This window comes from Triturus cristatus, chromosome 6 (genome assembly GCF_964204655.1).
Source record: "Triturus cristatus chromosome 6, aTriCri1.1, whole genome shotgun sequence".
NCBI classification, from domain to species: domain Eukaryota; kingdom Metazoa; phylum Chordata; class Amphibia; order Caudata; family Salamandridae; genus Triturus; species Triturus cristatus.
This window is the reverse complement of record NC_140589.1, coordinates 220690210-220705613: the sequence shown is the minus strand read 5'-3', so window position 1 is coordinate 220705613 and position 15404 is coordinate 220690210.

Sequence of the window (15404 nt, the reverse complement as noted above, 5' to 3'; positions counted from 1 at the left end):
CATGGCTAAAATAATTTGTAATTAACATATGTACGCATACTAATACTAGAAAAATAGAATATCGCATGATATATGTTGCTTTTGTGATGTTATCGTATGTTGCATCAGATGATATCAATGGGTGAATATGAACGCTTTAAATGTCGCTATATGCTAGATAATTACAAGCACATAGGGCAATTAGTGAGGGTTTAACATTTTATTGGTTATTTCTATGTTTGAATTACTTTTTGTGTTTGTTTCGCTTAAGTTATCCTTTGGGCCTAAAAACAAGATGGCCGCCTGACATACTCGACGAGATGGCCACCATTCCACGAGGTTTCAGACAAAGTGCGCCTGCGCCAACCACACGTTCCAGTAGCCTCGAGATGACCCCAGACTCGATGTGCCCAAGCAAGGTCACAACGGGATGCCTGCCAAGAGTTTTGACAAAAGACTTTTATAAAAAACCGTCTGGAACATGTAGGATGACCTAAAATCTCGAACTGTGTGAAACCTCACCGGACGATCCCAACCGCCCAATGGGATGAGCCCAAATTCTTTAATTTGTATCTCTTGGACTTTATTTCCATTATATAAATGACGTTAGAATAGAGAGGATAGTTCTACTCTTTCTCGTACTTCCTTTTGACTGACGAAGATGACGGTGACGCTACGTGACGGCTGTGTTCCTGAATCTTTGACAGACTGAATTGCTGCCCAGTTTCTTGATGAACTACAAACTTCTGAAAATCTATGGGCACTGATCGATATTTGCACGTCTCTGGTCCTTGACCTCATCCTTGGGACTGTAGCGTGTTGACGACTAAATTTGATGACTTAGAGGACGACAGATAGCCAGAATAGGTAAATATGGTGTTCTGTGATTTTGCATAATGATTAATAAATTTACTAGATGGAACTATAATTCTTACATTATTTAGATAAACAAAAATATTGATTAAAAAGAAAATGTGTTCGGTCGTTTATTGAAAGGGAGTAGATCAGGATTTTTGAGTATGCTTTAGCTGGACTAAATCATCAAACTCAAATCAACTAATTTGATCCATCGATCACGTGGGAGGAGTATCTTAATGTTTAGGTTTATGATGTGTAATGATAAAGGTATTAGTGTATAGAAGTGTAAATAGTTTCCTCCCTATAGGTTATAAGGTATTCCTTTCATGTCAGCGCTTGGAACACTCATCTCTCCTGTAAGTGCAGACCAGTGAGAAGCGAAGTGTGAATGTTGGTGTTATGGGCCCCACCAATGATTGTAGGAGTGAATGTGTTAATGTGATGTTTGGTCTGTGACGAAGGGAGGATATTAGGTACGGGGTATTTGTCCTGATTCCCATTACCCAGGTTTCCGCGCTGCAACACAGTTACTAAAGCTGATTCTAAGGGCCGGAGCAGGAATTATTTTGGACTTGTGCTGTTTAAGTCTGTGGTGGAAATTTAAGGGTGTGCTTAACCCCTTCGCTGCTGCGGACATTCCGCTGCAGCGCTGGGGGGGGCAGGGGGGCAGCGCGGTGGGCCTGTGCTCATGACGGAGCCGCTCCGTCATGAGCCACAGTTGAGCTGTGCTCATGACGGAACGGTTCCGTCATGACTCCGCCCATTTGCGTTGTCCCCCCGCACAGGCGGGGAAACAGCGCCGCGTAGGCGGAGCGGCCGCCAACGGGCGTGTCATGACGGAACCGTTCCGTCATGAGCACACGGCAACCGTGGCTCATGACGGAACGGTTCCGTCATGAGCGGGGAAGGGGTTAATGCAAACACCTTTTTATCTTGACAAGAAATCATTTATCACTATCCATGGTGGTAAAGTAGCGGTGCTCCAGCTCAACTATTCGAGTTGTCAGTCTGCCCAAAACTGTGGCAGAAACTGTGTCTTAATTTAGCGCTCTCAGTACTCACTTTTCAATATACCAAAGTGTCTGAAATTCTACAAATATTTATGTTCTGCAATTTCTAAAATGTAGCTCACTTTTTTGAAGTGCCATGTTCCCATCTCACCTACTAATTGTAATTATCCTTAAGATATTGTCTTGTGATCTTGATACTATTTTGTTTGATGGCTTACCAAAATCAAATAATCTATTAAATAATAAAAAACATTCAGATTATGAGAAACCATGCAGAATTCCAAATATAGTCTTATATTAAGAACCTTACAGCTGTGCACATTCAAATATGTTCACTTTATCAGTTCACCCAGGACGTGCTGGTGTGCACAAACATAAAGAAAAATATGATATCTAGCGAGGAGAGAAATCTCAGCATAGGTTTGAGCTGTGGCTTGAGGCCTAAATGCCAAAAGGTAAACAATTTTGAGCTTTGAGAGTAAAAGCAGGTTTGTCAGGAATACTAGCATTAACCTTAGGGTGTGCTTGGTGCAAACACATTTTTATCATGACAAGCAACTATTTACCACTGCCCAAGGTGGTAAAATAGCGGTGCTCCAGATCAACTATTTAAGACATCAGTCTGATGAAAACTTTGGTATAAACTTTGTCTTAACTTAGTGCTCTTCGTACTTACTTTTTGATATACCCAAGTGTCTGAAATTCTACAAATACTTATGTTCTGCTATTCCTAAAATGTATCTCACTGTCTTGAAGTGGCATGTTCCCGCCACACTTACTAATTGTATTTATCCTTAAGATACTGTCTTGCTGTTTTGCTACTATTGTTATTGTGTTTGATGGTTTGCCCAAATAAAATAAGCTATTAAATGATACAAAACATTCAGATTGTGAGAAACCATGCAGAATTCAAAATGGAGTCTTATATTTAGATCCTTACAGCTGTGCACATTCAAATATTTTCTCTGTACCAGTTAACCCAAGACTTGCTGGTGTGCACAAACATAAAGAAAAATATGTACTTAAACATTTCATTTGATACAGTAAGGTACATGGAGGGACCTTAATTGATATCTAGCGAGGAGAGAAATCTCAGCATATGTATGAGCTGTGGCTTGTGGCCTAAATGCCAGAATGTTAAACATTCTTGAGCTGTGAGAGTGAAGTGAGTAAAAGCAGGTTTGTCAGGAATCCTAGCATTAACCTTTGTAACTTTGTCTCATGTATTGTTCTTCTTTCAGGAAAAGTGTTTGTGCTCGTATTTAATATCATCAAAACTGCTTGAAATCGGGAAATAAAGCAGGTGAAATTCCCAACCTAATTTATTAAAAACACTATGATGATTTCAATGGCACAAACATGAAATAGATTTGATGGAGGAATTTAACCTCTTCCATGCGCATGACGGCTCCCGGCCATCATGAGTCACAGTAGGCATGTGCTCATGACGGCCGGGAGCCGTCCGAATGTTGCCACTCCGCCCACGCGTGATTAATTCCCCGCCTGTGTGGGAGAATTAATTAGTGGGCGGGGTTCGGACGGCACCCGGCTGTCATGAGCACACGCCCACTGTGATTTATGACTGCCGGGAGCCGTCATGAGCACCGCGACGCTGTGCCCAACCCCGCCCCCCCTGCACCGCGGCAAAATTCGCGCCGCGGGGAAGGGGCTAAAGATGTTATACTTAAAGCAATTGTTTGTTGTAATCTTGATGCAGAAGTGATCTGGGATGTTCTTTTCAAAATGGCTGCTTTCTGTCACTAAAAGGAAAGTTCCAGAAATAATGTTTTTAAGAGGTTACATTTTATGTAAATGGTGTCCTGCAAAAGTATAGACTTGGGCACTTGCAGCAATTGATCATGTTTCCAAAGAACTAGTTAGAATCAAATGTTGTGATCCTTGAATCTCTTAGTCAAACATGCTCCGAGTCATGTTCTGATGTTTCAGAAGTCCCAGAATTCCAGAAACTGTCCTTCAGGTACATGGAATGCCCTTCCTTGGAGGACAGTCTATTCAAGCATTTTTGCAGCTGGCACAGCTTTTGTGTTGTGTACCGTGGATTAGGCTGTCAAATATATCAATTTGTGTTTTCTTTTTTTTTTGTTTAAAAGGTTTTTATTGGGTTTTCAAAAACAAAGCACGACAAAACCAAGAAAGGGAACACAAGTGCCATACAGAATTGTAGCAAGAAACCTAGGGGCAGATTTACAAGCCACTTTTGCGTCACTTCTAACATGGGAAAAGTGATGCAAAAGTGGCGCAAGGGGCTTGTAAATCTGCCCCCTAATGTTCAGACAACATGTGCAGAGTCTGATGACCCTCTATAGATTCTCTCAAGGAAATAAACAGAATGTAAAGCAAAAACAATATAGAATACAAAGTTCTGCAAATATACAAAGGAAACCAGAAGGAAATTATAATGTGGTTTACTGAAGGACCTTTTGCTGTCCAATAGTAGGAACAGTTTCCAGCGGTCAAGAATAGGGAGATTACAGCCAGAGAATAACACATTTACCAGTGACAAATGTGTAGGCGCTTGACAGGCACATCTTTGAAGAACATAAAGATACAAATATATAAAGTGGGCAGACAGATTATGGGAGTGTGAGGGTAGAAAGTTAGTCCAATGTCCAAAACCAGAAGACCACACTCGCCCTGAGCACGAGGAAGGGGGTAGACCACACTGATATCCTTTGGGATCTTGTTCTCGCTATATAAAACTTTATAAATCAATAAATGATACATGGGGGTTCAGAGAAGTTTTGTCATAGACAAGTAAGTGCCCAAAGATGACCATACGCTGATATTTTGATGTTTCCAAAAGGAATTCTAACTAGAGATATTATCTGCAGCTCTTAAGAAAGAGATCCAGTTGAGCCAGGCCTTAAAGGAGGAAGCGGATGTGTTTTTCCAGTTGGCTAGAATCGACTTGCAAGCCGATGTCAGTAATATGTCCACTAGGAGTCTATCATTCTGTGTTTGGATTTGAGGGTCTAGAAATCCTTTTATTAGTGATAGAAATTCCTTGTTAAGCTGGACCGCACAGATAATGTAGATAAAGTCAAACACACTGTCCCAAAAGGAGGAAACCTTACTGCAGTAGAATAGAACATGACAGAGGTCCCCGGTAGCCGCATTACAGTTCCAATATAGAGGGTTATCTTTAAGAAACATTTTGTGGAGCCTTGACGGAGTCCAAAAGGATCTATGTAGAAGCCAGTACTTAGTTTGGGTGAGTGCAGGGGAGATCTTGTGGGAAGGGACTGAGTTCCAAATACGATTCCAGTTATCCGTGGGGATGGTTCCATGGCTATTCCATTTTTCTAATACAGCTTTCATGGAGGATGTTGATTTAGGTAATAGGAGGTGATAAAACTTAAAGGCTTGGTGGCCTGATTTGTTAAAGGCCATTATTGTCTTGATGATGGAGGGATCTTTATCAGGAGGGGTTAATTTGGACAGGCTTACTTTGAGTTTAAGAAAGTCTGAAAAGTCTAAGTCTGAAAAGTTGTAGTGTTGTGTAAGTTCTCTCAAGGAGAGAGGGGCACTCAAGAAGCCCAGTTGTCAAGTGGATGCCTTTCGATGCCCGTGGTTTTCAGAATATGGTTTCCCACTGGTTTTGATCTTTGTGTTGTCCCATAGCGATATCATGTTAGAATGAATGAGAGGGGTCTCAATGAGTTTATCAGTTTTTATCAGCGCTCTTTTTGGAGATTATGTATTTTCCAGTGGTAAGGGGTAATATGTTATTAGATGAAAGCGTGATAGGATGAAATACACCAAGTTATTCTTTATTGACTAATAGCTAGCAGGGAATGTAATCAGGGGGTGGGTAAAGCCAAAGACAGCCTTGGAAGGAGGTTTTGTACTTTTTTCAATCGGCCAGGTTAACGCCGCCTAAGTGGACAGGTATACGTAACTTTTTGATAGAAATTCTCGCACGTTTGTTTTGCCATAAGAATTTTGTTAAACCTTTTTCCAGCTTGTGATGGAACTCTTCCGATAGGACAAGGGGTAGCATGCTGATCAGAAAGTTGGCAATTGGTGTGATCATCATTTTGATGGTCTGGATATGGCCCCACCAAGTGATAAATTTGGGATTCCACCCCTCCAACAGCTCTTCAATGTTTTGGGGTGTTAGTTTTTCATTGTGGTGGAGTGATTTTAACAAGTGCGCATTGAATTCTAGACCAAGGTGTTTAATGTAGTGGGGTTGCCAAGCTTGACCAGTGAATTTGAACAGATCTCTTGTACAGAGGTTGTTCAGAGTCAGACCCATGATTTCAGACTTGTCTTTATTAAGTTTATATCTCGACACCTGGGCATAATGCTCTATTGACTTTAGTAAGTGTGGGATTGAGTGAGATGCATCTTCAGACAAGATTAGTATATCGTCTGCATAGGCGGCCACTTTTAGTTTTTGCGTTATTGAAAGAAACTCCAGCTATATCTGGTTTGGCCATGATTCTGAGCAGTAAGGGCTCTCATGTCAAAAAGAATAGTGATGGAGAAAGGGGGCAACCCTGTCGGGTACCCCTCTTTAACTTAAAGGCTGAGGGTAAGAGATCATCCAAACGTACTCTAGCTGAAGGGGTACTATATAAGGCCATGACCATTCTCGTAAAAGTGTCACTTCGGTTATATTTCAACAGGGTCTCTCGAAGAAAGGGCCAAGAGACCCTATCTATTAATCTGCATCAAGGGTGATGGCTACAGTGTCTGATGTTGCGAGTTTTGCTTTCTCAATGATGTGACAAAGAAGACGAATGTTATTGCTTGAGAGTTTTTCATGAATCCCACTTGAGAATGATTGATTAAAGACGGCAACAGCGGTTCAAGTCTTATGCACAGTATTTTGGCGTAGATTTTTGAGTTCTATAGTTTTTCACCAACAGATGGTCCTTGAACCCTTTTGGGATAACCAAGATAGTGGCCTAGCTGGTTGAATCAGTAATGGATCCTGTGTCTGAGAAGAGCCGGAATCGAGCAAGGAGAGTAGGTGAAAGTGAGGTGCGAATGTTTTATAGAACTTAGCATTGAAACCATCTGGGTCTGAAGCTTTTATAAGTTTAAGTGAGTCAATAGCACTATTCACCTCCTCCAGTCTTATTGGTGCCCTCTTGAGAGTGATTAATTAAAGACAGCAACAGTGGTTCAAGTCTTTTACACAGTATTTTGGCATAGATTTTTGCGTCTAAGTTTAATCATGCCGGGGTTGTTCATGGTGTTCCTAGGGGTGATCATTGTTGAGGGCCCCAACGGTAAAATTTGTTTCTGGTTTGTCTTTCTCCGGAGTATTGATTTTGGTAGTTGTTCCGTGTGCGTGGACGGTTCTGGCCGTGTCCGCGGCCTTGTTCTAAAAAACCGGGTGGTAGCAGAGATGGAAGCTTGTGTGGGTTTCTAGAAGTGCTGGGCTCTTCGTTTGGATCTGACTCTTCAATTGAAGTATTGGAGGAATCTGAGAAGGTGATGTGTTGATTGTTCCTGAATCTGCCCCAGTTGCGTGTCCTAGGTGGATTGTAGGGAGTGTTATAGAATTCGTCTTTCAAGTAAGGATAAGTTTTGTCTATGCTATAATATTTTATGTCCCTTTGTATTTTGGTAACTTTTTTATTGAGTTCAAAGGTATTGAAAGTGGTTATGGTAGAATTAATTTTGTCCAGTAAGTTTTTGGCTTCAGGTATAGAGTTATCTTCCAAAATGAGTTTCTCAATCTCAGCAATCTCTTCTAGTTCTTTTTGGCTGTGCTCTATGGCAGTGTCAATCCCCAAAACCATCCAATGACGGGAGCAAGCCCCCTCTCCCCTCCCTTTCCCCTCTTCCCCCTCCCTCCTCCCCCCCCCCCGTTTCCCCCCCTTTTGGGTTTCCCACCCCCCTTTCCCCCCCCTTTTGTTCCCCGCCTCCCCTGCCTTTATTCATTCGCGCCTTCACTCTCCCCCCCTTGCTTTCCCTTTCCTTGGCGTCCTGGGTTATTTTCCCACAGCCTCGTACAACTCTTCCCTTTCCTTCCCTTCCTCCTCCTGTTACCTAGCGTCCCTAGCAACGGCCTCGTCGACTCCCGCCCCTCCCCTCGCCCCCAGCTTCCAATGGACGGCTTCTCCGTCCCGCCAGCCCCTCCTTCATATAGTTGGCTACGTGGCCAGCACCACAGTCACCGATCGACCGAGGCTAGCACACGTCTGTGGCTCCTCTCGCTGCCGTTTGATTGATTCCTGGCTCCGGATTCATTCCAGACTCCCGCTCTTCAATTATCGGGTAAGCCCCGCACTCTGTCATGTGCTTTCCCGTTTTCAGTCCCGGACTAGGTTTCTTGGTAACCTCTTGCCCCCGTTTTTTCTTCAGGCGGTGTCCTGCCCTCCTGAACCCCCGCTCAAGTTGTCTGTCCCTGCTACAACCCTGCATTCATTTACACATCGGTGAGTCGCATCATTCTTTTTCCGCCCTCTCTTCTTTTTCTCCTCACCGCCGGGTTTAATCCCCCTTATTGCTTTCCACAGACTACCAGGGGATATCCCTTCAACTACTGATCCCTCTCTGCTGCGCAAATCGCCCCCAGCAACACCCGGCTTTTCCTGCCAGCGCCCATTCTATGCGCGCAAGGTAGGCCTTTACTAATCCTCTGTCCTACCCTCTCTCCTTGATTTCCCCCCCCTTCCTTTTCCCCCCCCTTTTTCCCTTTTCTACCTCTGAACAACACACCCGCCCCCTCCAACCCTACCAACACCCCCCCTCCCTCCCCCAAAACTCCCCTCCCCCCACCCTCCCCCCTTTCTTTTCCCTCCCTTCCTTTTCCCCCGCTTTTTTAGCCGCTCTGACACATAATTTTTATTCACAGAGCACTCTACAAATAGGCGACCCAGGTCCTGAAGATGATCCTAAATTGAGAGGATCGAAATGCCGTCGACCACTGTCCACCAGCTCAAACGCCTTAGGCGCATGCCCACCTGGTTTATTAAAATAATGAAAACTACCAATTATACGATTGAGTAAATTGTTGTATGAACCTTTTAACTTGTACATATTGCATATTCTTCTGCGCCGCTTGCTGTGGTTTGTTCTCACGTTGTCACTTGCGCCGTTACTTCACCAGCACGAGCACTTTGTACACATTCTACACTAGGGTTGCCTGGGTATTTATACCCTGTAGTGCTGTAACTACTATTGTATATATTCATTGATCTTCTAAATACATGACGCCTACAGGCGCTTGGAAACAACAACTTTAAGCCTCCTCTCTTTTGTTTGCTGTTTGTAATGTCTTGTACATACCAGTTTAAATAATTTCAATATATCCTGCTGAGATATTGTTGCATTTATACTGTCTGTAGAAGTGGACATGAACCAGAGAAAAACATAAGATGAAGAAGCAATTACAAATGGAAATTAGGATACAAAATAATAACCCCCCCAACCCACTCCCTTTCCTCCCCTCCCCACCCACCCCAGAACATGTCTGTGAGGCTGGCGACAGCTTTGCAGAGCTAGCCCCACAGTGTACAGCAGAGCTGTTAGATGTATAATAATGAAAAGGATCCAACCCTAAGTACTATTTCACAGGCTTCTCTAACACTCCAGGAAAGCATTCTAGATAGAAGCCTAGTATCGAGCACGCATACATGTCTATATCTTGCACAATGATTGTTGTTGCGATGAATACTAAACCAGACCTGCGAGATAAAAACCCTGCATGACTTAAACAGATAAGTGTGGCTAACGTGCACACTGAGAGTATAGTGATAAACATGGGTTAGTGTAATAGAGCACTAAATAGTACATAACCAAGAACTGTGTTTGCTTCGTATTGACTAGCAAGCCCATTAGAAAGACAATGGGAGACAACAAATCAGAGAACAGAGGTTAACAGCAATGTAATAAAACAGAGGCTAACAGCAGATTAATGAAACAGAGCATCATATAGCTCCAAGCAAAGAACAGTTATTGATCCATAATAGCTAGCAAGCCTACGCATATTACGATTGCTGACACAGATAGGTGGAATACAGCACATAGCAAAGTGCTGCAGGGTACCAAGCATGAACCCAAGTAATTAACCCTGCCAGAGCAAAAGGATATGGATGAAGACAATGAGAACCGCTTGGGTCAATTCAATTCAATTTCTTTATTCGATAATTTTTCAATCATAAAAGAGACACATATAAAAACATTATATAAAACCATGTGTACCACACTTTATAAATTCGATTATTATTAAAAAAAGATTAATTAATTATATTAAAAAAAGAGATTAAAAAGGAAAATGTTTACATTCACTGCAAAGCACAATTATATCAAAAAGGTGAGCCACATAAAAGAAAAGACAATATTCCCACATGTCCATCAGAGGAGAATCATCCAGCATAATATTATTCACTTCATTAATGCAAAATGGAGCCTGCATTAGCAACCAAACTACTTCCTCTAAGGGCCCATGCCCAGCTCAAACATTTTGCCATAGCTTTGACTATAGGTTCCCTTGTATCTGTCTTTAAAATACGCAATGCTATTTGGAATGATCTTGTGCCAATATTACGGCAAATCGGCTTAATCCATTTATTACGGGGACCCTTATACACGGGGCACAAAAACAATACATGGAGTATGGACTCATCCTGAGATGTACACACAGTACATTTTGTGTCTCCATCTCCCCACTTTGCCGTAAAAGTTTTAAGGGCGAGGGTACCCACTCTAAATTGGTGATACAGTTTCCTGTCACCGGGTCTCGTAATGACATCCCAATAGGCCTCAAACCAGTGTTCATACTTATGATCTAAAAAGAGGCCTGTCATGGATGCACTATCCACCAGTGACAGGGACTTAAGACAGACCAATAAAGAGATTTAAAATCATTTTTAGATGGAAACTGATTCCCTTCTGGGTCCTCCCACAAGTGCCTGAGCCCCATATCGACCAGCATGCTTTTGATTTTTTTCAGCCAAATGATTTTTGAAGACATGTCAGCTTTTCTGATGTACTTAACTGCTTTGGCGTATGGTACTAACTCAGGGGTTGTCCAAAGCCATCTCCAATACGCAAGGGGTCTAAAGCCTGCTGCCTCCTCAATGGAAGTGCATCCCAGATCTAAAAATAGGGGTGTGAGGGGGGATGATTGGGGAAGGCCAGTCAAAGATTTCAAAAACTTATTTTGGGCCAGGACTAAGGGGCCAAGGTTATCGAAGCCCCAAAGTTCTGCACCATAAATTATGGAAGCCCTGATTTTCCCATTGTATATGGCAAGTGCTGGACCTACCGGTTTGGTGTAAGGCAGCCGGTGTTCTTTTAAAAGGACCCCTGCTAACTGATTATGCCTAAGGGTTAGCAAATCTAACTAAGGCTTCCAATTCATCCTCTTAGTCATCGTTACGCCCAAGTACGTAAAAGTGTCAGTTTGTTCCAATGTTGCACCATTCATTACAACTCTGCCTTTAAATTTTTTATGTTTATGCAGCACCATGAACTTAGTCTTATCAACATTAACTATAAGTTCATGGTCATTGCAAAATAAAGTGAATCTATTGAGGGCTCGTTGCAGACCTGTTTGTGTTTTAGATAAAATCAAAGTATTGTCTGCAAACATTAAAAGTGGAACCCTCACACCAGCAAGAGTAGGGGCATCAGTTGGATATTTAGAGAAGTATGAGATAACATTATTTATAAACAAAGAAAAGAGGGTGGGGGCCAAAATACAGCTCTGCCGTACCCCCTTAGTCACAGGAAAGCGATCTGTCATCTCTCCCTGTCGACCCCACCAAACCCGGGAATAGTTAGACTCATGAAGTTTAATTATGAAATTTAAAATCGCAGGGGGCATCCCTACTTCCTTAAGTGAGTCCCACAGCTTAGAGCGGGGCACCAAATCAAATGCTGACTTTAGATCTATAAATGTAGCATAGAGAGCCCCCCCTGTTAAAACCATAGTATTTCAATAAATCATCATGAATCTAAAAACTTGGTCAATAGTACTGACATGAGGGCGGAAGCCAGCTTGAAACGTGGATAGAATTTCTTGGTCATCTATCCAAGTATTTACCCTGCTCAGCACAAGTCTGGCCAAAATTTTTTGCATGGTATCTATGAGACGTATGGGCCTGTAGTTACTTGGGCAGGCACGATCCCCTTTTTTATAAATAGGGATGATCTCTGCCCCGCGCCAGGATTCTGGCAAGGGAGCACCTCTTGCAAGTCCATTGGCCATATGAGATATATATATTTGAACCAGTTTTTCTTATCATATTTAAAAATATCCGCTGGGATGCAGTCCGGGCCTGGAGCCCTACCTGCTGCCACACTATCCAAGGCTCTCTCAATTTCCCCTATATCAAAAGTTAGGATAGTGTCGCACATTAATCGTGGATAATGGCTTAAACTACTATTCATTGAAGCAAACTGGGTCTGATAGTGCATGACCCATGCTTCAGGAGGGACATTATTAGTTGGTAATGACCCTATATCACCACTACCACATTTCACTGTCTGCCTAAACCACACCCAGTTTTTCCCATTACTTGCATTTAATAAATCCTACCATCTTTTTTCATCAAAGGTCTTCTTTGCACTTCGCTGAATTTCCTTATATGCAACCCTATCTTCCATAACTTCTCACGGGAATCCTGACCTAACAGCTTGAGAGAGGTGACTAAAAGCAGCCCTGCATGCCCCATCATACCATGTTGCAGATTTCTGTATGGCCTGCTTGGAGCTCCTATTATTTTTTGTAAAAAATGCTTTCAACTTTATGAATAGCTCCTCATGAACCTTTGTGAGGGCAGGAAGAGAGGCCTCATGCAGATCAAGCTGTGAAAGGACTAAATCTTCACCCGTATTCAGCCCATTTGGAATTTTAGTATCTAGTGCCAAGATGAAATTGGTCTCAAGTTGGCGGAGATTTGTTTCCCGGTTGCCTCCTCGTTTGGGAGCAGGGCCAGCTCCTAACACTGAGTAATGCAGGTCTTTAAGATCATTCTGATGTACCAACTTGAAATGTCTTGCTACGGGATAGCTGGGGTCTGAATTAACGATTGCCTGTATATGCTGTAGAATGTGTTTGTGTACGGGGAGCTTGGTACTGCCAATGTACTGGAGCCCATAAGTGCATTGTAACAGATAGACAGCATATTCAGTACGGCAGGTTAGATGTTCCTTGATATGAATAGGATTAGGACTAAATGCCGTCAGATATTCTTTTAAATACATGCCAAATTTACAAGCGCGACATGAGTTGCATTTGTAAGATCTCGTCTTCGTCAACCAAGTGGATTTAGCAGTTACCTCAGGGCTGGTTCTAACCAAAGCATCCATTATAGAGGGAGCTCTCCTGAACGTAATAGAAGGTAAACTGGGGAGCATCAGTTTTAACGTCATATCTGTGAGTACAATTAGCCATTGTGAATAAATAATCTGTCAGATTTTGCGTTCCTGCCTACTGAAAGTCTTGATGAATCTGATGTTACGTGTGTCACTGTCAATGCCTTCAGTGTGGGATGCCTGTTGCTTTTCTTGTTGTTTTTTAGGTAGTAGTATTTCCTCCCTGGGTCGTCAGTTAGCTTTGCTAAATGCGTGGTTAAGTACAGGTTTACAGTACCCTCGACTCAAAAACCGATCAAATGCTTTGTTCTGGCATGTTGTCAAGTCTGTGTCAGAAGTACAAATGTGGCGAATTTGTAAGAATTCGCCGTACGGGAAGCTCTGGAGATGGCAGGGATGCGAACTCTCCGCATGTAGTATAGAATTACCCACAGTGTTTTTGCAATGTAATTTCGTGTGAATACATCCCTCACTGACATAAACCAAGACATCCAGGAATTCAACTCTATTCTTACTGATAGTGGCGGTGAATTTTAAATTTAGCACATTGTTGTTGACTGCTGTTATAAACATATTGACTGCTTCTCTAGAACCTTCCCATATCAAAAATATATCATTAATAATGCACCAATAATGTTTGACATGTCTGTTCCAGAATTCTCTGTATTGTGACATGAGGACGTGCTTCTCCCACCAGCCAACATGTAAACATGCATAGGTGGGAGAGAAGCACACCACCATCGCCACTCCTCTCAACTGCTCGAAAACATCATTGTTGAACAGGAAATAATTATTCAACAAACATGTTTCAATCATTTTGACAATCATGTCATTGTGCCCTTCTATGTGGATAGATCTACTGCCCAGAAAATATTTTACTGCCACCAACCCATCAGAATGGTTGATACTCATATACAATGACTCCATGTCCATAACAATGAGTAGATAGCTGGGTTGCCATTCTACACACTTAATTTTCGAGAGGAAATCTCCAGTATCTTTTATGTAGGGAGGCAAGTTGGTGACAAACGGTTGTAAAAAGAAATCCACGTATTTAGAAATCGTCTCCGTAAGGCTTTTCCTGGCCGATATTATGGACCTGCCTGGTACTGGGACCACGTCTTTATGAATCTTAGGAATAAAATAGAGCACTGGAGTAACCGGGTGCTCTATTTTGAGGAAGTTAAGTTCATCCTTGGTTAGCAAACTTTGTCTCTTCTACTGAAACAAATGCTTAAATAAAGTGTCCTCGAGTTTGCACAAGTCCTGTTTAGAAGCGTTTCTGTTGCATCTTGTGTCTGACAAATGTCTATCAGCCTCTTCCAAATATTGATTGCGTGGCCATAAAACAATATTACCCCCTTTATCAGATTTGTTGATGATAATGTCATTTTTTTGGTTTACATTTTTCATTAATGTTGAGTATTGTATTGCTCTATATTTTCTTCAGGGATGGGTCTTGAGGGTGGTGCGATTCAATTGTTTGAGCTCTTCCACTATTATATCGTTGAAAATGTCGATAGCATCCTTAGACATGAGCAGATGGAAGGTGGAGGCTGGGCAAAATGGACTTTTTGCATATTTGTCAGTAGCAATGCCTAATTCGGTGGTTGTAGGCAGTGTGGACAAAGTAGAAGTGCTGTCTTCATTGGAAAAGGAATGTAATAGGCATAGTGTGGGAATGTCATTTGCCTGCAAATTGTCAACAGGCTCACTGGCCATTGTTACTGGAAAATGTATTCAATTAAAATAATTTTATTAATTTCAGTTTGGGAATACATTTGAATACGCTGATTCTGGATTGTCGATAGGAAAAATTGCTTTCTGGACTTTATGTCAAACCCAATGATAGAAGTTGGATTTCTGATGATGTTAAAACAATCTCTGTAAGGTTGATAACTGTATTGGCACTGGATTGGGTTAGCGACGCCATTGGTTGTTGGCTGTTCCTCTGTTTGAATTGTTGCTGGTGGATGCACCTCCTCTCCCTTCTGTATTGGTTCCTGTTTTGCTTTGCTGGGGTGCAGGATTGCGGGGGCGCAAGGTTTGCCTCCGGTCTTGCCAAACAAAATGTAATCCTTCTGCCGGAGTCAGACTGCTCATGCTGATGGGTTGAGTGACTGATGTGCTTGGTCTTCCTTCATCTGAATCACTGTTAGTCATCACAGAGCTGGCATCTGATTCAGACTGTGAATGTATATGAACAGTTGAGGCTGAATCCACTGGTTCTGATGCCCTGTTGGTCATTGCTTG